This window comes from Oreochromis niloticus, linkage group LG7, assembly GCF_001858045.2.
Source record: "Oreochromis niloticus isolate F11D_XX linkage group LG7, O_niloticus_UMD_NMBU, whole genome shotgun sequence".
Lineage (NCBI taxonomy): Eukaryota > Metazoa > Chordata > Actinopteri > Cichliformes > Cichlidae > Oreochromis > Oreochromis niloticus.
In genome coordinates, this window is record NC_031972.2 from 27,139,898 (window position 1) to 27,160,817 (window position 20,920).

General features: G+C 39.2%; 1 long non-coding RNA gene across 2 annotated transcripts in view; it reads right to left on the reverse strand.

Annotated features, from left to right (window-relative positions):
• Window positions 1-7,908: 7,908 nt before the first annotated feature.
• The window catches only part of LOC106098168 (uncharacterized), a 31,651-nt gene continuing 18,639 nt past the window's right edge, over window positions 7,909-20,920 (reverse strand). For both annotated transcript variants that reach the window (XR_001224312.3, XR_003221066.1), the window contains exons 5-6: window positions 8,164-8,356; window positions 7,909-8,075 (exon numbers count right to left, since the gene is read on the reverse strand). This is a non-coding gene — a long non-coding RNA (uncharacterized LOC106098168). The remainder of the gene's footprint in view (window positions 8,076-8,163; window positions 8,357-20,920) is intronic.

Consider the following 20,920-nt stretch of genomic DNA (forward strand, 5'->3'; position numbering starts at 1 on the left):
GAATAAAGTTTGGTCAAGCCCGAGAGCAGATTGTGTTCCTGATTAAAGAAAACAAGCAAAAGAGCGCTGAACTAAAAGAAATGTCCGACCAGCTTCAAGACAGGAAAGCTACTAAAGATCCAATGGGATCTCCAATACATGGAACAAAAGAATCGGGTTCTCCAAGGAAAGCCCGATGAAGCTGCAGAAAAAACGAAAGAAATCCTCCAACAGATGGAAGAACAGGATATAAAGCAAAGAGACATGCAGTGTCAAAGGCATGGAGGAAAAATACAAATTGCTGAAAGTAAGGTTGGATCAAACAGTGCGCAAAACTCAAGACCTTCAAGAGAAAGATGAACAGCAAGAAAGACTGAAAGAAGAAAAATCTATTCTCCAGGACTTTTTTAGAGTAAAAATCTAAAACTGCAGGAATTTTGTAATGACTTGAAGGACAAAACAACTAAACTGGAAGGAGAAAGGGAAAAACTGGAAAAACGATGCTCACAAATGGAGAAAAGGATCAATCTAATGGTGAGAAACTACTCGGAGATCATTAAGGGGATATTATTGTCCTTCAACAACTTGAAGCATGAACATATTGAAATGTAGGCACAAAAGCAACAACAAGACAAAATACATGAAGACCTGCAGTGTATGCTCCAAGAACTCCAGAGAAGAAATCAGCAGTTAGAAGACATGCACAAAGAAGTACAACAGAGTAATGCAGACCTGCACAAGGCAAAGATAACACAGGAGGCAACATCCAAAGAACTGAAAGAAAAGCTTGAAGACAAACAAGCAACATTAGAAGAAGTGGAACAAAGATGCGAGAAACTTGAGAAGCAAAATGCAGAAACAATCGATGAGTTGAAAATCCTCATCCTGGAGAAAAAACAGCTCATAGAAAAGTGCATGAAAAAGAAGAAAAAACACTTCCGCTTGCTCCGGAGGAAGAACACTGCTGCTTCCTCACCTGATGTAGCCTCGTCTTCCTCCACCTCTGTTCACCCCCGAACCAGTCCCGGCAGTTGACTGCCCCCTCCTGAGCCTGGTTCTGCCAGAGGTTTCTGCCCGTTTAAAGGCAGTTTTTCCTCCCCACTGTCGCCTAGTGCTTGCTCAGAGGGGGATTGTTGGGGGTTTCGCTCCTCTTTCTCTTTTGGTTTTTACCTCGTTTTACCTTGTTCCTCTATTAACTTGTTTCTTTGTTTAACTTTTTTTTTTTTCAAGTTATCTAACAAAATAATAAACCAACCTTAATTGATCCTTTGAGTATTTTCATCTAATCTTTATAGATTAGACATAGATAGACATTCAGATCTGTCTTTTATTTTCTTCTTGAAAACTCATAAATGGTGAACTAAAAACCCTGGAATATGGTTTGAAACACTGAAATTGTTTCACCTGAAACCGGCGAAGTCATACGTGCCTGCATGTGTGTGTGTGTGTGTGTGTGTGTGTGTGTGTGTGTGTGCCTTTTGCTCATCAATAATAGCCATGCCTTTGTGTCCTTACCATGACAAGGACACGTGTGGACGCATATACACACCAGCACGCATAAGGTGCCATGTATCTCCTTTCCTATAACCTGGTTACCTGCTGGCTTCATATTGCTGATGGCAGCTTTAGAACAGAACACTGCAAAGATCGCTCATCACTTTTTGTGTGTCTCTTGCTCCATTACGGGGAACACAGATCAGAGACCGTAAATAACAAAATAACAATAAACATAAATGAAACAAAAAGATAACAAAAATATAGACTTATTAGATTATAGGCTATAATCTAATAGGGGGGGGGGCATTTTTTTATCTGTTTTTGCTAAACAGATAAAAAGCAAAATGGTGAAAGTGGTAATAAAGACGGCAGGAAGTAGAATGTGCGAATGAAGATGTGAATTACAGATAAAGGGAAGAAGGCAGCAAATGCAGGTGTGGGAGGGTTCATAGCTCTAATGGCAACGATGAAATTTATTCAGTGAGTATGTAAATTGTGTGAAGTATAATGCTATTAGCTGTGATTATATTAGGCAGCTATTCCAGAACGAATTCGCACCCAGCTGCTATCACAGATGTTAGAGGAGAGGAGAGGAGAGGAGACCTTTGACCACTCTTTTAATGAAACAGTTTATTTACAGTTGCAGGGAGAAAAACTTAAATATACCATAACATACAACTTACTTAACACTATTGTACATTTTCATGACCTCACCCTATACCAGGGGTCAGCAACCTTTTACACCCAAAGAGCCATTTGGACCCGGTTTCCACGCAAAAGAAAACACTGGGAGCCGCAAATACTTTTTGACATCTAAAATGAAGATAACACTGTATATATTGTGTTTTATCTTTATGCTTTGTGTGAACAACTAAGGTGTGCTGCTTATGAAATCCATGAAGTGCTACAGAGAAAATTAAATTATATTTATGTAATCAACACATTTTGAACTCTTAAAGAAATATAACAAAAGGAAAGACACCAACCTGAACTAAAATGATCCATGTAGCAAACAAAAACTGTTGTCAGCCGCCACCCTTATATCGTCTTTGGGCTGTTGGAGCCTTGACCTGACTCTTAAAAAATAATTGGAAAAAAGCACTATGCTGCTGAAAAATGAAAAATAGATATTTGCAAAATTCTGCCTAAATATGTATTTTACCTGGTTAATGCGTGCGGCGGGGCGTGGTTTGCAGCGCCGCTGCAGGGGAGGCGGACGCACCTGAGCGACACCCGCAATCACGCCTCGCCGCCTTTACGTCTGCGTACAGCAACCGTGTGTGAAAAGTGCTCAATAAAGAGATGCTGAAAAGCATGCTCATGGAAACATCGTCGGGTCTGCCGTGATTTGTTTACAATGGGACTTCTGCTCCTGAACCTCTGCGCACAGAGTCCGCAAATCGGGGCTATACGAAGTCAGTTTACGCAGGACTGTAAGCTGTCATCTGTCAGGCGTGAACGGTGTTTGTCTTTTAACATAGTTCACGGTGGAGAACAGCTGCTGACATAATGTGGATCCGAAGATCCATAATTGGCCTACCTGGGGTTGAAAGTCTCGATAAATGCACGGCGTTTCGGCGGGTACACCGGCTTCCGCGAGTGTGACTCTTATTTTGAGCGATGAAAAAATAATAGAATATAATTTTATTTTTATATTTCAATATCACAATAATCTTCCAATTTAGAACTACGAGTTAAAAAGAACTAACATAAATAAAATACACTTCAGCTAAATACCTCTAATTTATTTTCCCAAACCACGCGGAGCCGCAGTATAAGGACTAAAGAGCCGCATGCGGCTCCGGAGCCGCAGGTTGCCGACCCCTGCCCTATACCTACCAGTAAACACCACAATAGAACCTTTCAGAAACTGACAACAAGCAAGTCATTAACATTGTACACAGATTCCCTTCCTCCTAACAGAGAGGAAATTACCAAAGTCTGCCACTTCACCTGCCATTTTAAAATGGATAAACTCCATTCGGATATCAGCAGACACCAAACTCTGTTTGTAGCCACAGCCCCATGCACCACCCTTCACTGAAGGTCCACACTGTGTTTCTCTTTAGGAAATTTGTAGAAGTAAGAAGAAGAAGAAACTGGTGTAAATGCACAGAACAGCTTCAACTCTGGGACCCCAAGTAATAAAGCTCTGTTGAGAACTTTCTTCTGATTTCTTTGAGGCTTTAGCAAGGCCTTCTGTCAGCCCTGGTGTTTTAAAAGATCAAAGTACTCCATCGTCCTCATGTCCCTCTACTGCAGCACTGAGGCACAATGGCAGAAAAGCAGTCCAAACCAGTGGCTGAGTTTCTGCAGAACTTACAGTTAATGCTCACCAAAAGACACCGGGAATGCCAGCCATACCGTCAATTTTTTTGATCCCACAACACAGAAGCTATTTCAGACCAAATCTGTGGTTTGTGGTACAGGAAATGCTGAGCAGTCCAAAGACAAAAAGTTGTGATGCAACTACAAATTTCAATCACTTTAAAAACAGTACTGCAGATTTAATTCAATGGCAAGGGTCCCCAAATTGTCAACCAGCAGTGTTGGGTAAGTTACTTTAAATTAGTAGCTTAGTTACATTACTAGTTACTTCTCTAAAAAAGTAACTCAGTTACTTCAAGTTACTCGTTACTTTCAAAGTAACTAGTTACTAGGGAAAGTAACTTTGGTTTTACTCAGAATTCTCTTGTTAATGTGTTGCTTCCGTAACTGGATACCCAGCAAGATTGCCAGTCTTCTAGCTTGCTTACTTGCCACAAGTGCACTGTGCCACCTACCAATAGAAAGGAAAAAATAATGTGCACATTTCCACGAGAGAAATCCCACGCCTGGACCGTCGTTGACCGCCGCCATGATTCTAGCCTGCTTTTTACATCCAACACAAAAACTGCAGTCGTGGTGCTTTTGATTGTACTCAGAACTTGGAAATTCTGCCTTCTGAATAGGAAGATGTAGGTAACACCAGACTGCAGATGAGCTGCATACAGAGCTGGACTGGGACAAAAAAATCGTCCCGGGCATTTTGACTAGAGACCAGCCCACCATTATAGGAAAAATCATAAAGCCTTTGAATGAAAACAAACACTGTTGTGACAGTGATGTACACTGTTCTGATGGTATATATGTATCAATCTATCAATTGTTTGTTGTAAGACTCAGATAATTATTTTTTTAAAAGCGAGACATTTTAAATGAGAATAATAAAGAAAAGTATTTCCTTGTCCCCCCCTTTCCCTGTTAATGCCCTACATGGACCCCTGGCAAAAATTTGCTAGACCCGCCCCTGCACAGTTACCAGCTGTCAGCTACGTAGAAAAGGATCCTGGTGTTATTTGTCTCTCAGAAACAGTTCATAACTTCCCTTCAACTCATCCATGTCACCTAAAAGGTAAACCTGTTTCTCCATCACCTGTTCAGCTCTGATGATTCAGTAAGGACATCTCCTGGTTTCATCTGCATGTTTCCCTCTCACCAGATAACCAAACCGATATCATGACCAGCAGCTTTACAGCTGTGGCTCCAGCAAACATCAGCTGATACTAGAAATTAATATTAAATAAATTCTAACAACAGCTGATCAAGCTTAAACGTGCTGCTGTTGTTTAACGCGCCATCCGCTGGTTTCCTCTTTCTGGCGCAAAGTGGGCGATAAATAAGCAAGAGAGAAAAGCCGATCAGCTGATCATTGATCAGTTTCGTGATTGAAGTAGAAACAGGAGAGAATGAGAGAAGAAGAGGCAGCTGTGCAGCTTCAGCTTTGTGTCTTTTTCATTGTAGCTGAAGTCCGGGACAAACTGTGTTCCTTTTCACCTCAGTGCGAAACGCGTAATATTTTCTCTGAATACCAGACGATTCTGTTTTTTACTGGACGGTTGGCAACTCTAATAATTAACCGTATGAACAAAATAAAGTTCAACATCAGTAACATAGCACCCACCCAGCTGTATAGAAACTCTGTCATGCTAGCTAGCACGCAGTACGAAAATGTCAGCATACCGAAAATAAACTCCACCTAAACTTGGTTTATATCTGACCCAGATAGACTGCAGGTCATAACTTTTTACCTGAAGTTCAGTTCACCTGACACGCGGACCGGCGGCCGCTTCGGGTCTCTCCTCTTGCCTCCCTTTTCCTTCATCCACCTGCTGGCCTCCACCACTTGCTAATGTTACTGAATCTGTGGAAGCTCCGCGATATCCACCACACGAAGTAACGAGTAACGAGCCTATCTAAATCCCAGTAACGAGTAACGCGTTCCTGGTTTTGGCATAATAACTAGTTACCGTGCTCGTTACCACAATAATAACGTAGTTACTGTAACGCGTTACTTAATAACGCGTTAGTCCCAACACTGTCAACCAGTTTCTTAATTTTGTCCTGCACCAATGCATTTGGAGGTTTAGTGCAACCATGAAGCGATACCAGAATTTCAAGGCAGCCAGATGACTTGTATCCAGATATCTCCACCTGTAGGGGGAAATGGGGGGACCGGGGAGCTGAACCCAAGTGCATCTAAGTAATCAGGAACTAATTTACTCCACTTATCTTTCTCAGTTTTGACTCTGGAAATCATTGTTGCTAAGAAAAGTCCAAAGGCATTTCATGCCCTATCTGTCCCATTGCTCAGCTGGAAGTACTTGCATCAAACGTTGACCACATGAGACCCTGCTTAAGTTGGTTCAAGAGGGTGAGAGCATACAACTTACCAATGGACAACCCTGCCTAATCTGTACAGGGACTAGTCTGCTGAGTGCCCTTCCTTTATTCAACAAAACAGCAGCACTTGAAAACAGCAAATTAATCAATGAAATACATTTTCCTTCAAACCTAAAAACTACAAAACTCCTACAAAAATAAACAAAAATCAAAATGTTTTTCTTGCTCTACACAGAAAAACCTTACCTTTATACCTTGAAATTTTGATAGCCCTTTGATATTGCAAATTATTGTCCATTTTTGCATTTTCCAGATTTAATAGGTCTGATTGTAATTGATAACAAAACATTTCTTTCTATCCTTTTTTTGGAAGTAGTGACAAAACTGCCCTTGTGCAGCTCAGTGATAAGTCTTTTCCTTACACAGATCAAAATCATTTGTAGAACTCTGCAGGAAGTCCTTTGAATCCCGCTGGACGGTGACAATAAGCTGCTGGACACCAACAGACATCTGCTCAAAAAAAGTAGTGACTCTATACACAGCTTCTGAGATCCATTCAAGTTGGGTGGTTCATCCAATATGACATCTATGTAACTAAAGTAAATTTTTCACATTCACTGTAGATCTGTATGGTCTCCTTCACTGTGCTAGATTAGTTGTTATGACTATCAGGAAGCTTCGGGTGTGTCACCAAATTATGACTTTTTTCCTAACTTAAACCCATATATATGGAACTTCTATGTTATTAATAGAAGATGTTCTGTCTGTCTCTTTAATTAAAGCTCCCTTTAAGGCTTCCTTTCTTACTGTTGGTCTTATTGTCAAGCAATAATCTTATCTTTCTACTACCTGTGTTCTATTCCTTTCTAGATTTACATAAATGGCCCGGACATCTGACAAAAGATTCTGATTTGATTTTTCTCATCTTCCACCACTGAGTTAGAGATTGGATGAGATTTTTTTCACAAGGCCGACTGATTCCAAAAAAGACTAAAGTATTGACAGAAGGCCTTGTTATGAATTAAACTGCCAATATTGGCAGTGTTGTGGGTTTATTTAAAGAGAGCTGTCAACCTCTTCTGCATGATGAGCTGAAAACCTTACAGGTGATATTATTGATCTAATCAACATATTGGTGAAACACATTGGTTTTTCTTAAATGTCTTATCTGGCTGTCGTTCCATTACTTTCTGTGACTTTGACCCATGTCTGTTCTTTAATGTGTGTGTTAAACTTTATCAGTAAGGTTATTTTCTGCCATGACAGAAGACAAATTGGTAAAAGAAAGTAGGTGGGTTTCCTCAACTGTTTAATTTTTGTTAACTATAAGTCAGTGATCCAATTCCAATCCCCAGCTACTTTTATTAGTTGGGGATTGGAATTAGATGAGAAGATAATGGCAACACCTGCCCTGAGGTTTGTACCATAACTTTAAATTAAAATAATCCTTTCCAAGCCTTTTCCAAGTCAACAGCATAATTATGAGAGCTGTGTGTTTCTTGTAGGAATAATATGTCTATGTTTATAGTTTTTATCTGTTTAGCTACGACCGCTTGTTTAATTCCATCTCGGTTTGGTCTACATTTTTGTAACCAAAATCCTTTCTATTTGCCAAGTGCTTATAACCTACCATCTTTTGACTTTTTGTACAGAGTTTGAGTCTGCGAAACATGTTTAAAACCTTACTGATCTACTTTAACAAGTAACACTTGTCATGGTCTGTGTGGCAGACCGTGGGTGTGTGGGGAAGGAGGACCCAAAATGCAGGACTTTATGATGAAGGCATTGCGTTTATTTACAGTGATGTAACAATCTAAACAACAATAAATCCCCAGTGCGATCCCGACTCCCGTTCCGTGTCTTCTCCCTACTCCCGTGCTCTGTCTCCATTCCTTGTGTACAGTCTGTTTGCTGCTTCCTTGTTTCCACAAATCCTCCTGGAGAAACACACATACAAAGGCAGCCGTGAGTACCTTTACATAACGGCAGACTGGCACTAACTTTGCACATTTACTGAGGACTGACGGGAAGTCACTCAACGATCCAACATTGGAGAGAGCTCCACCACACTCTAAAGTAGCTCCTCCGACGAGGCTTGATCAGCGCCAGGTGTGTGTGAAGATCCTTGGGTGTGACCGGTCAGCTGGTAGGGCCACACCCAGCAGGCCTGAAGGTGCCTGTCACGACTGTACCCACACACACACACACCCACACACACCTGCCAATACACAAACATGGAACACAAGAACAGCAGCAGTGCAGGAGACACACACATCAAATAATAATAATAATAATAATAATAATAATAATAATGATAATGATAGTGCAAACTGCTCACAGACCCCGAGTCCCTGGAACCGGGTCCGTGACAACACTATTGATCATCTTGTGATACTTTCTCTCTGTACCACTGGAGTTTGGCCTACCACCAACTCTACACATTCACCATCCACCACTGAAATAAAAGCACTAAAATGCAGCACTATATGAGGTAGTGATACATTTGTATTTGTCACAGATACAGACAATATCCAGAAGAATGCTCACAGGATCTTTGACGGATACATGTTTGAGATATCTCTGGAAATGGAAAAGATTTGACCCATAAACTCCAGATACCCATCTGTGAAATATACGCCTAATCTTCTAATATTTAATCTGCTAAAGATCTTTTCACTCATGTTTTCGCATATCATTTTGATCACTTAATAACACAAAGGGAAGCAAAACAAATCACAATGCAGACGAGACAAGAGACTATCAAAATAAAACAGGAAACCAACACAGGGGTAAAGACTGAGACACACAGACTTGACAAAGACAAAGGGAGAATTAACAGAGACATGACTGACTACATAGATAAAGTACAAAGGGACCAGACAGACTGAGAAGACAATTCAAAATTTTAAAACCACTATCATAAATCCTTAAAAAAGTTAAACAAAAATACAAAACTAAGGATAGTCTTAACTAAGACTACAAAAATACTCCTGTAGCAAAAACATCAGACTGTTGTATGAACATAAAAACACAATAAATAATGAGTTCCAAAAGAAATTATTTTTTCTCTTGAAATGATAATCATAAATTCCGAGCAAGACACCTAAACATTTCATCCCTTCTCCATTTTATTAAAGGTAGTAGGTATATTGGTTTTTCTGACAAGCTGACAAGCTTACTTTGCTTTGTATTTCTCCTGCAAAGGTCAATCCTATGAGACCTTGACTGAGCTGGTTTAGGAGGGGTTTAATGGCCAAAGCATACAGCATCCAAGATAGGGGGCAACCTCTCTGAACAGGAACCGGTCAGCTAAGTCCTCCCCCACCTTTAGCCAAACAGTGGCACATGAATACAACAAATTAATCCAAGAAATAAAAGCTTTTCCAAAACAAAGTCTTCAAATGTTCTGAACAATGATCACTCTATCAAATGCATTTTCCTGGTCAACAGAAAAAAATTCCCCCATGCAACTCCTGGAGTTTGGACAGATCAATAATGTCCCAGATCAAAAACAAGTTGTCCATTATAGTCTGTTCCCTTGTGCAGCTCAGAGTTAAGGTTTCAGAAATCAAGCAGTCTACAGTATAAAAAAAACTTCATACAAATACTTTTAAAGAATTCAGAATTTGTTTTAAAATTGTGCAGGAAGTCGATTAACCCCAGACAATCAGCAACAGTTGAGCTGCTGTACCACTAGAAATCTCATCAAAGAGATGGTGAACTCAGAGGTATGTCATGACTTCATCCTGACTCATGTTAGTTACTGACTCATTTAGCTTCAAGCTTTAGATGCATCATTTGATTGGATTATTTAAGTTTTCTCTGTAATCTCCTTTTAACTCACCTAGTTTTTTCCACTGAGTTATTTTGTGTGTTCTCTTGGTAAAATGTTATAATCAGTGTTTTGTGTACAACCAATGATGATCAAGCTAAATTGTCTTGTCTCTTGTACTTAGTCTTCAATGACTCCAGGAGTCAGAGCAAAAACTGAGAAAAAGCCATGGGCCAGTTAACTAAATAAACCAATGGATAATATTGCTGTATTAACTAAACTATTATTGTATGCTTAACTGACATAAAATCTGTCCTGCCTGGCAGCCATCAAACTCCTTTGAGAGACATTTACATGTATATACTGTCTATAATGTGAGACCATTTTCTGCAATGATGGTGGATATCAGGGAACCTAAATGTCAATGAGGTTCTCTTGTATTCCTATCAACAATTTTCCTATGAAGACCTGAGGGATTAGTGGTATGAATCCAGTCATCTCCTACCACTGCTGAGCTCCGGTTGAACTACTTTAGTTTGTCATTTAGCTTTTGAAATACTTGTATACGTCCAGCTTCTTGGTCATACCACTTGAATCCTCCCCTGCTCCACTTCACATATTGAAACATGTGATAACAGAAGATGTTGTGAAAATAAGACCAGTACTCCCACACTAAGATTGGTGTCATGACTAAAAAAGGCACTTTTCCAGCGTTTTCTTAGTTTTGCCTTTTTCAAACAGTGTTTTTTGCTCATTACCAGTCACTTTTCTTATTGTTAGGATGATTCACTAAATTTGGCAGCATCTGGGGGAAAGTATGTGACCTCGACAAACTGTCTACCAGAGGTTTCACCTAAGACGTTGTCTGTGAAGAATACTGACAACTGAGGTTCATCCTGTGATACTATGTATATCTGAAAACTGTGAATGATTCATCTTCATTGCTTCATTTCTTCCTCTTCATTAGACCTTCATTGGACCAACTTGCAGTTACACTTTGATGTTCAGCTATGTAGAATTTTGAAAGTGTGTTTTTTGGAGACCTCATAGTTTAGGTTTGAGGTATATTTTTTGAATTTCAAATGAAATAATGTATTTAACTCAATTTAATGTACTGAATATATTATTTGAATGTCTGAATATAATTTGTAGGTAATCATTTGACTAAAGTCTCTATTTTGTTTGCACAATGCTTGTGACAGCGTTACTAGTGGCCTGCCTCTCATCCACATAACAACATGCAACTTGCTGATGCTTACCTGTGTCTCATGCAGCCAGGATGAGCCTTTTTGGCCAATAACACCAAATTCAAAACATGTCATACTACAAAACATGTCATACTGCTCAAGCTTGCATAAATAGTGTTGTATTTTTGTATTTAACCATGAAAGACACCCCCAGTTCAATGAGGCAGATCTGAAATCACTCATCTGGCTGCTTTCCTGGCTTTTAGTCTATTCACTCCCTCTTTTCTTCAAACTCTAAATAAATACTTCATTACTTCATTACTCTAGTCCAATCATTTTCTTGCCTGCCTTCTGGGAGCCAATCAGCCTCTATTCTGCACGATTTAAATTTCAGTGCTCATCTTCATCTCACCCTGGTCACTCAGAGCCCCATCCATGCCTCCACTGTCAGCATCACAAACACCAATGTCTAGGCTCCAGGGGATACTGTCCTAACTCCTGCTGGGATCCTGTTCTGCTATGATGGGTCATCTAAGCCTAGTCGCCAAATAACTTAATTGAATTCTGTATCTGAATAAATCATGTTCAGTTCTACCAAATGGCCTCTCCTTATTGAAATGTTTTCACGGTCACGAATGTGTGTGTGAATATGTGATTGGGTAAATGACACCTGCAGGACAGTACGCTTGAGTGCTCAGCTGAGTAGAAGGGACACTATTAAATACCACTCTGGTTACAATTTAGAGTTCATCAAGAAGCAGGTGTAAAGAATGAAAATCCGAAAGAAAAATGCACTCCAGATGTCCCAAGTCATCAACTCCACACACTCACCAACAACCTTCATGCACTCACTCACATTCCCAGCATGCAGTGCAGTAAGGAGAGGAGAAGAGAGATTTATGTAACTTCCCATGCATGCGACCGAGGATTTATTAAAGTCAGATAAACCTCATGCAGAATGTATGAGTGTGAAAGTTTTTTATTGTGTCCATGCTACATAAAAACTGACTGTGTGCTTGCATCTCTTTGAAGAAAAGACGCTCTTCCCTATGGGTAACTGCATGTGTGTTTGCATCTTTGTTCTTATGTGTGTGTGTACTTAATGCAAACGCACATCTTTTTATAACAAGATCCCGTAAAATTGTATCCGCACATAAGTCTGCAGAGCCAGATTTGGTGTGTCTATGTGTGTGTGTGCATGTGTGTTGGTGCACCCTCGCCACAGCTTCCATGCTCTCTTACCCCCCTCAGTTACTGCGTTGAGGTATCCTTGCTCTCTGTATTGTGATGTTTTTATCTGTGTGTGATTGCTACAGTTCCCCTCAGCCAAAACACACAGCTCTCTGTAGGCACACACAGTGCCAGCTTTAGCCGCCCTCTTAGGAGTTCACGTCAATAAAATATGAACTCCGCCATACACACAGTATAACAAACACTAACGCTAACCCGACGACTACACACACACTGAGGCCTGCTTTAGCCTGTGCGTTTACACTGCTGTGAACATCAACACTAAGTGGAAGTTTGCACGCAAACATGGCGGCCACCGGAGTTACCTCAGGCCAGCTGCTCTGTCATCCGGCGAATCAAGCGGCCCTCTGTATTCACTGTCCATTATTATTCAATCCGATTTGGGTATCTTTAATTAATGAGCAACGTTTCTTCTTTTATATCCTGCCCTGATCTTTTAAGACCTTTGTATCACTCCCCAGCAAGGAAGACAAAAGGGGAGGACTGAGGTAGAGGTATGGCTAGAAGGAGGGAGAAGTTTGTTTTTTTTCACATGGGAATGAGAGTTGGTGTGGGAACTGTTGGTGCAGCAAGTGATGACTAAAAACCTAATGTGAAAGCTACTTCATTGAAAAACCAATACCATAAACACATATTCCAGTTCATAACTACTGGAAAAAATAGACATGGCATAAAATATAAGAAGTTGTACAAATTACTGTAGTACTGTTGAGCAGTTTGAACTAATTACAATATAAATGTTGTTATCACATAAATGAATTTGATGTTTAAATCTAAGTTTTTTTAAACATGCATTTTTCATATTTTTATGCTTCATATCACATTTAAATTTCATAACTGAGTCTTTTTTTCCCTGTTTCATTGCCTTCAGTGCAACCACCTCAATTACATCTCAATTACATCATGTATGTAAAAAACTAATTATCATCGAGAAAATCAAGAAAATAAGAAAGAAAATACAGCTCATTTATTGTTCTTTCAAGTTAAATTATTACTCATTAATTTACAGAACTTACAAATGTGATGACTTTATTAAGTTTCTGCCCAGTAAATAACATTCAGTTTATTGATTTTTGAAATTTAGTGCATCAAGTTCACGCTTGATTATGTGAGCATAAGTGTTATCAAATATCAGTTACTTGCAGTGATTAGGACTGTTGTCTCACAGCACTCAGGCTCTGGTGACCTGTCCGAGGTGTACCCCACCTCTTGCCCCATGTCAACAGGAACAGGCTCCAGCTTCTGCTGGGACTCTAAGTTAGATGAGCAGTTAAGAAAATAGATGGTTGGATGGATGTAACCATATGAGATCCTGTCAAGGAATGATGCCCCCGTCTAAGCGGAGCTCCTAATTTTGTTCATTTTCACAAGATAGACTGTCTCAGAGGTCCTGCTGCATGAATCTCCAAGGCTGGGATTACATTTGCTTACTGATGTACACAGCTGAAGACACCACAGTAGTTCTTGTTTTTAGGACCAAATACTAGCCTCTCACCCACCCTGTGATGATGAAATTTATATCACAGGGAATCAAGCAGACCATAACATACTCAAGGATATGGCAATGGTAAGAAGCCCAGGAGGAGATGAGAGGTTTTCTTTACAAATACAAATACTGCTGGGCTGATTACTCTACCGGTATACACACTAACAAACTTACTGCACAAGCATCAATGAATTTCAAATACAAATACAGAAGAACATGGTCCGCACAGTTGATTGTGTTTGCTTGGAACCCACGGCCAAGTCAGAACCCATGTGCGATATTTATTTTACACCTTAAAACTTACAATCTGTCTTTCTGAGACCTATTTAAAGAAAACTTTAACAGCTCACACTTCACATGCATGACTGCAATCTGAAGGAGAATTTAAGGCTTCAAGTCATTTTTTTATGTATTGGAAAAACTGTGAATTTGATTTTGACTTCAAAGCATCTCTGAGTTTAAACTGATTTGTAAATAACACACTCAACACAACAAACTTTGAAGCACAGAAATACTTTGCCTTACTCAAGTTTGTGGCTCTTTGTCCTGTAACAATTCTGTCAAACTTTGCTAATTAGTATTGACAAAGAGAACTGGATTTGTATTAATGAAGGTGTTATCACTTCGGATCCAGACTATTGAGGTATTTAATGGTCTGGCTGGAGTGACATGAAGCGTGGACTGACGTCATGTCGTGCATGCAGGCTTTTGTGAGGAACAGTTGTCCAGCTACATGTAAGATTTAATAAGACACTAAACTTTTTGCTCCTTAAAGTTATTATTGGTCAAGTTTTTAATAACAGCCACATTCCTTGGTACCTTCTCTTTCCTTCTCTTTTCTTTCTGTCTTTCTTTCTTTCTATTTTTCTTCCTCTGAATGGACAAGGGAGCTCATTAAAGCCATTCTTTATCATTTAATGAAGCCATTGGATTAGAGGTGATGCTTTGACCAGTCAAAGGGGAGAAATGAGGAGAGGTGAGGAGAGCAGAGAGTAAAAGAAAATCAATTGCTGGTAGAAACAATTCAACAAGCATTTGGCTGATACTAGTATCAGTGTATTTACAGTTTCCAGATTATTTTAATCTTCATGATGTACGATTATTGCACTTCTTATTCCCCCATTATGTACAAAGTTCTTATTAACCTTCCTTACCACTTTTTTTATGTACCATTTGATTATACTACACATTACATCCCTTTTGCCAAAATTATTCACAAAAATTGCTTTAAATACACTTTAATAGGATAATACACTGAATACAACTTACACTAATATATTGAGTAAAACAGTTAAACAAAACTCTTACTTCCAAATACATCAAAGGTGAACTTTACTATATATATATATTAGAATCTCTCCTTTAGACATATGCTCAATTTTTAACATTGCAGATGAGGTGGAAAATTAGATCTTAGTAGAAAGGACGGAGTTCTAGTTGCTTCTAAGGAGGTGAGGTAGAGGCCAGGTATCTGATCTGATTTTCATATTCAGGCCACATAAGAAAAAGTTTTGATATTCGGTTTGAAGAAGAGTGAGACTTCAAGCTTTGTCCTGATGTCGATCCTTGGAGGGATAAAAACATCAATGAGGTGTTCGAGCTTTAAAGTGTGGATGCAAGCTGCGGTATATCTTCCTGACTCCATCCAAGGAGACTGTACTGTGTACACGTAGCTGTGTCAATATTGAGATATCTCAGCCTAAAGAAACAAGAGAGCAGGCAGACTCTAGCCTGCCCATGATTGGTTTTACTGTCTTTTCTCCTATTTCATCTCTCATTTACTACCTTCTCTATCCATTCTTCTCTCTATTGCATTTTCAATCTGTGTCACTGTAGCTAACCTCATATCGCTGATCATTCTTCTTTCTGTCATTCTATACCCAAGCCTTTCCCCTTTTCTTTTTACTGGCCTTTTTCCACTTCTGACTTGTTTATGTCTGACATTCAACTCTTTCATGATAAAGACCTCATGTTTTTTCTGGTGTACTCTGTTCTTGCCTGGCTTTCACATTTTTGCTATTATCTTCCTCCCTCTGTTCTCTTCTGTTACAAGTAACCTAAAATGATTTCTACAGACATTTCCTGGGTCCATTAGCAATCAAAACTCAGTGAGTTAGCTGAAACCAGTAGGTTTTGAACCAGCTCTTGCCAAAATTCAAGATAAAAGTCAAACAATCTAAGGGATATGGAAATCTGTCTATGATGAAATTATTACCTCTGAGCACTTTGTTACATAAACAGCAAATTAATGCCTTTTAAGCACTTCAATGTTGCTATTAAGACACATTATAACTTTTTGCCAGAACACATTAAAAAATTACAGTACAACAAAAGATTTTTTTTAAATAGTAAAAATTTGTCAAAGCAAACAAGCACAATTTTAATCAAAACTAACTAAAAGTTAAAACTATTTCTCACCACCTACATTTGAGAGATGTAAATTACACACTGACATGAGTTAGGTGGAATAGACTGAGCACTGATTAAATTTTCACACCGCTCTTATGCAACAGTCTGGCTGCATAATATTAACTTGATAATGGTATGATCAACAGCACGCATGTGTCAGGAGCATAACTGAAAGCTGGGTATGACAATTTCTACCCTGTCTTTTTATCTTGTAAAGTGTGTCACAGCCACCATGTCACACCTCAAAGGGCCCAAACAGATGGACAGCTTAACATTTTTATACACATTCTCTCACCTTGTTTGACAATGTAATGACAACCCGTACAACACATAGCTGCATTCATGATCCCAGATATCTACAGTATGTGTGGCTGTCTGATTCTGTCCAATCTGCTATAATAAGGCTTCGCTGTGATATGATTCCCTACAAAGTTAGGCTGCATGTCAAAGGGACTATGATAGGAAGACTTATATAACATACAGTATGACCCTGGTGTCAGCTGGGATAAGGTTAGTAGGATTTATCTCTTCTTTTTTTGGTCAGTATTGTTTAAGAAAAGACTTTGCCACTTATGAACACAAGATATATTATTTGTGATAAGGTTTGTAGCAGACATGGATAACACAAACCAAAGCCACAGTGTAGGATCTTATGGCAATGGGTCTGAAATTGTCCTTAATCCTTTTGATTGAAGCTTGAGTCAGTATGTGTGTAAGACAAACAACCAAAAGACAAAAAACATATAGGCCCATTTATTACAGGCCCTATAGAAGGTCAGAGCACCCGCAGTGGTTGATCTTATGTGTGGCCTTCACTCTGGTGGATAATGAGTTCATACATTGATATTTATAGTTATGTCACATCAAATGGTGTCATCACAGAATGAAAAGCCAAATAACTGACTGGTAGAAAAGTGCAAATGTTAAAAAAAGAAGGAAAATATCCTAAAAACATTATACGATCATTGTTCTCACCTCCCCTCTCTCTACTTCCTACCATTCCTGTTCGCCTACCCTTCCTTTTTGCACTTTTGTTCTTCCCACTGATCTACTTTTCTGTTTCTCCTCCCTAATTCTCTCCCAAAGTCTGCGCTCCCTCTCTCCAGTCTTTCACTCCCCTTGAGTCTCCCCTCCTCTTTCTCCTCTCTACTGTCTTTCCTTTTTCACCCCCACCCCCAATCTATAGGGATAGAGACTCAGTAGAATTACCATCCTCTTGATCTATAATTACCACACAACTCTCTCTACCCCTGGCTCCCTTTCTCCTTGCTTACTTGCCAGACAGTCTCAGATTGTACACAGGATACTTGCATCATCACTGATTGTTGAGCATATGTATGACAAGTGTGCGATAGAATAACCAACATATTGAATAAACAAGAACGAATACATGATGTCTGCCATCACATCTTTTCCTTTTCATAAAAGCTCATATAAATACAAGGTAACGTTCTGTGCACAGGGGAGTCTAATTGTCTAATTGCATATGCAACTGTGCAGGTCTTATATCTATGGCAACGTTTTGTGCCTTTTCCTTATTTAACTAACAACTTCTAATGATAGCTTGTTATCTTAGTGTAACTTTAGTTACTGCCCTTCAATTTTGTATCATTTAATTTATGTAGACTGAAAATAAACTTATGTTGCATATTAGGCTGTGCAATATTATTTTGTGACTTTGCATTATATATTTAATTCATTATTATTTACTGCACTTTAAAATTTATGTGTAACATTTAAGTTATTTATTATAGCTCCTTATGAAAGGTAATTTTGGTTCCTACCTGGTAGTGTTTATGGTGGGACTCTTTAGAGTGTAACATGCTCTGAGTATTTGGAAGGTCATTGAGTAAAATTTTGAATGCACACTTACCTGCCATGTTGGTGTTTGTTCTAGAAAATATTTTTAAGAGAAATGTAGCCATTCACACACAGCCCAGAGAGACCAGGGAGCGCTACCACAACAAGAAGCTAGCTTGCCAAAAATGTCTTGTGGTGTATGTGAAGTCTAGCTCTAATTCACTTTCTTTTTATAAAGGAGAGGACTTTAGTGTTTCAGTCATACAGTTTTGTCACAGCTGTATTGCCAAACTTCAAACATTCAGGAATACAGTGGCCTGGAGACCATAGTACTGCCCAGATTATTGCAACCATGCAATAAACTTGCAGACTCATTGCCTTTCATTGCCAGTCATTTCATATCTTCAAAGCAGCGTTGGTGTTTTCATGCCGGTGGTTAAACAGCAATAAGTGCCATCAGTCTTTTATTAGTTTATGATTGAATAGAGTCAAGTTAGCACATACACGCTATCTGCTTGGAATGATGATTCTTATAAAGTTGCCTTGTAGTAGGCCACCTGTGCAATCGCCTTGTGATCAAAAGTGGTCACTCGCAGGTTGAGTGAGCAACATCTGGAAAAGTACTGTTGGCAGCTTAGTTGCCACAACTACTTCCAAGAAAAATTAAATGCAATCACTGCTCAACCACTGATTTTTCTCAGTCACAAGGAGGTTGCCATCCTGTTTTTTCTCTAGTGTGACTGGGCCATAAAAACATCTGCCAAACCTAAAAGTAAGCAATAAGTGAAGAAGCCAAACAGAAATAGAAGCAGCACACAAACCACTGGCTAGAGGTTCATACTGTTGATATCTGCTTACTTGCCTATTTGTACATTGCCAATTTAAAATAATTCTCATGAATATCAGCTACAACTTTGTAAAGAATCAAAATTATGCTGAGAGATAACTTACCAAAAAATCTACTGAACACTTAGTAAACATAACTGAGTCGTTATTGTCAATATTAAAAGAAATTTATCCAATAAACTTTAATGATCTAACAATGTGCCATTATTATGAAGTGTTACTATGTGTAGCATTTTGTTCTGTTTTAGACATATATAACCACTGCACTTTTGAAAATTGTGGTCATTAGGCCTGCAGACTCTCTGTTGGAGGGCTTTATAATGCTCTCAACACTTAACACTAGTTGGTCTGGAATAGCACTTAATGTGGCAGACTCTCCATACAAGTGTGCAAACGGAGAGGGAGCGGGTTGGGGGAGGGCGTGGGAATGCGTCGAGATTGAGTCTCTGTGTGCCTTTGATACCTAGTGAGATGGAACGTAATGGTGTGAAGGTCAGCCTAGTGTAAGTCCACATACAGAAGACCGTATCTTTCATTTTGACAAATCTGCAATAAATGTTCACCTTTTCATCCATGATAGCGATGAACAGTGGGGATCACAGTGTTAGCTGGACAGTTCATTCATTCATTCATTCATTCATTCATTCTATACCTATTACTATGTGGACTGAAATGTTTCTTGGGATGAAACTGTGTAAATCCCTGAAGTCAGCATCCTATTGATCCTATTGGTTCTCTGACTTTTACTTCAGTAACTTAAAATTAGGTAATTTTAAGCTGCCTTGTTTTATTGGACTAACATTTTGTTTTTAAAAATTAATAAGAGTGCAAACCTTTTTTTAGTGTATTTGTACCTTCTTTGAGTGTGAATACTGAAATATGCAGTAATAGTGGGAATGCCATGCAGTACAGGTTTCGTGCCATGCACCATAACCATTTTTAATGGTAGTTATCAGCCATGACCAAAATCTTTTCCTAACCTTGAATGAAAATTTTAGTTCCCCTGTCATAAATGTTATAATGTTATAATTATTTTTTTTCCAAACTGTCAAATATTTCTATCCCATTACTATGGAGGCCCATGAAAGAATTTAGACTTCTCACTCACCAATTCTCATACGGATATACACTGAGACATTCAGCCAATATTTTAGGGAAGGAGAAAATGAGTAAACACGTGTTTGTCTGAAATACTACTTAACTCTGCAGCTGGTACCCGGAAAACTGGGAATCACAGCATTACATGGAATATAAACTCAACCGAATCAGTCAGTCCTTTATATGATGAAATCAAAGATGTGTGAAGCAGTGACCCAGTATACTAGCCCTACCATCTATAGCAGATTTGAGAGCATAGTGGGTTCCTGTTCTTAACTAGCATTAACAAGTCATCTAAAAAAGGAGTCAGTTATCCAGTTGTTTAACTACGATGAAATTAATAAGGCAGTAGATGAGGCAGTGAGGGTAAACACAGTTTGTAACCTACACTTCTATTCTCCTCAACATCTATTATTCATTGGCCAAGATGATTCTTTCATGAGGCAAGCTAGTTGCACATAATTCATAACGCAGGCTGTGGAAACTAGGACAGAGTGAGATACAGGCAAAGAGGGGGGGAAGGGGTAGAGGAGGGGGGGAAGGATGAGAGGGCTGAGTGAGAAAGAGGGTGACGAAAAGGATGAAGACAGAGGGTGTCAGGATGAAGAGGTGAGAGAGAAGAAGAGAGGCAACAGGATTTGGGTTTACAGAAATGTGGGGAAACATGCCACATAGCCTGTTCCAGTTCACCACAGAGAGAGAAAAAGATGGAATTTGGAAGATTGAAATACAGGAGAAGAAGAGCAAGAGAGATAGGGATGAGGGGGGAAAAAGGAGGAAGAGAGCTTAAAAGAGGGGAGGAGGTTGCGTCTAGCTGATGTGACAGACATCTTTATCAGGCAAAGGGGGGGTGGAGCCTAGAGTAAAAAGAGAAGTTTATCATTGGTGCTTCGTTTTACCAAAGCAAAGGGGGAATACATTTGTTTGAGCTTA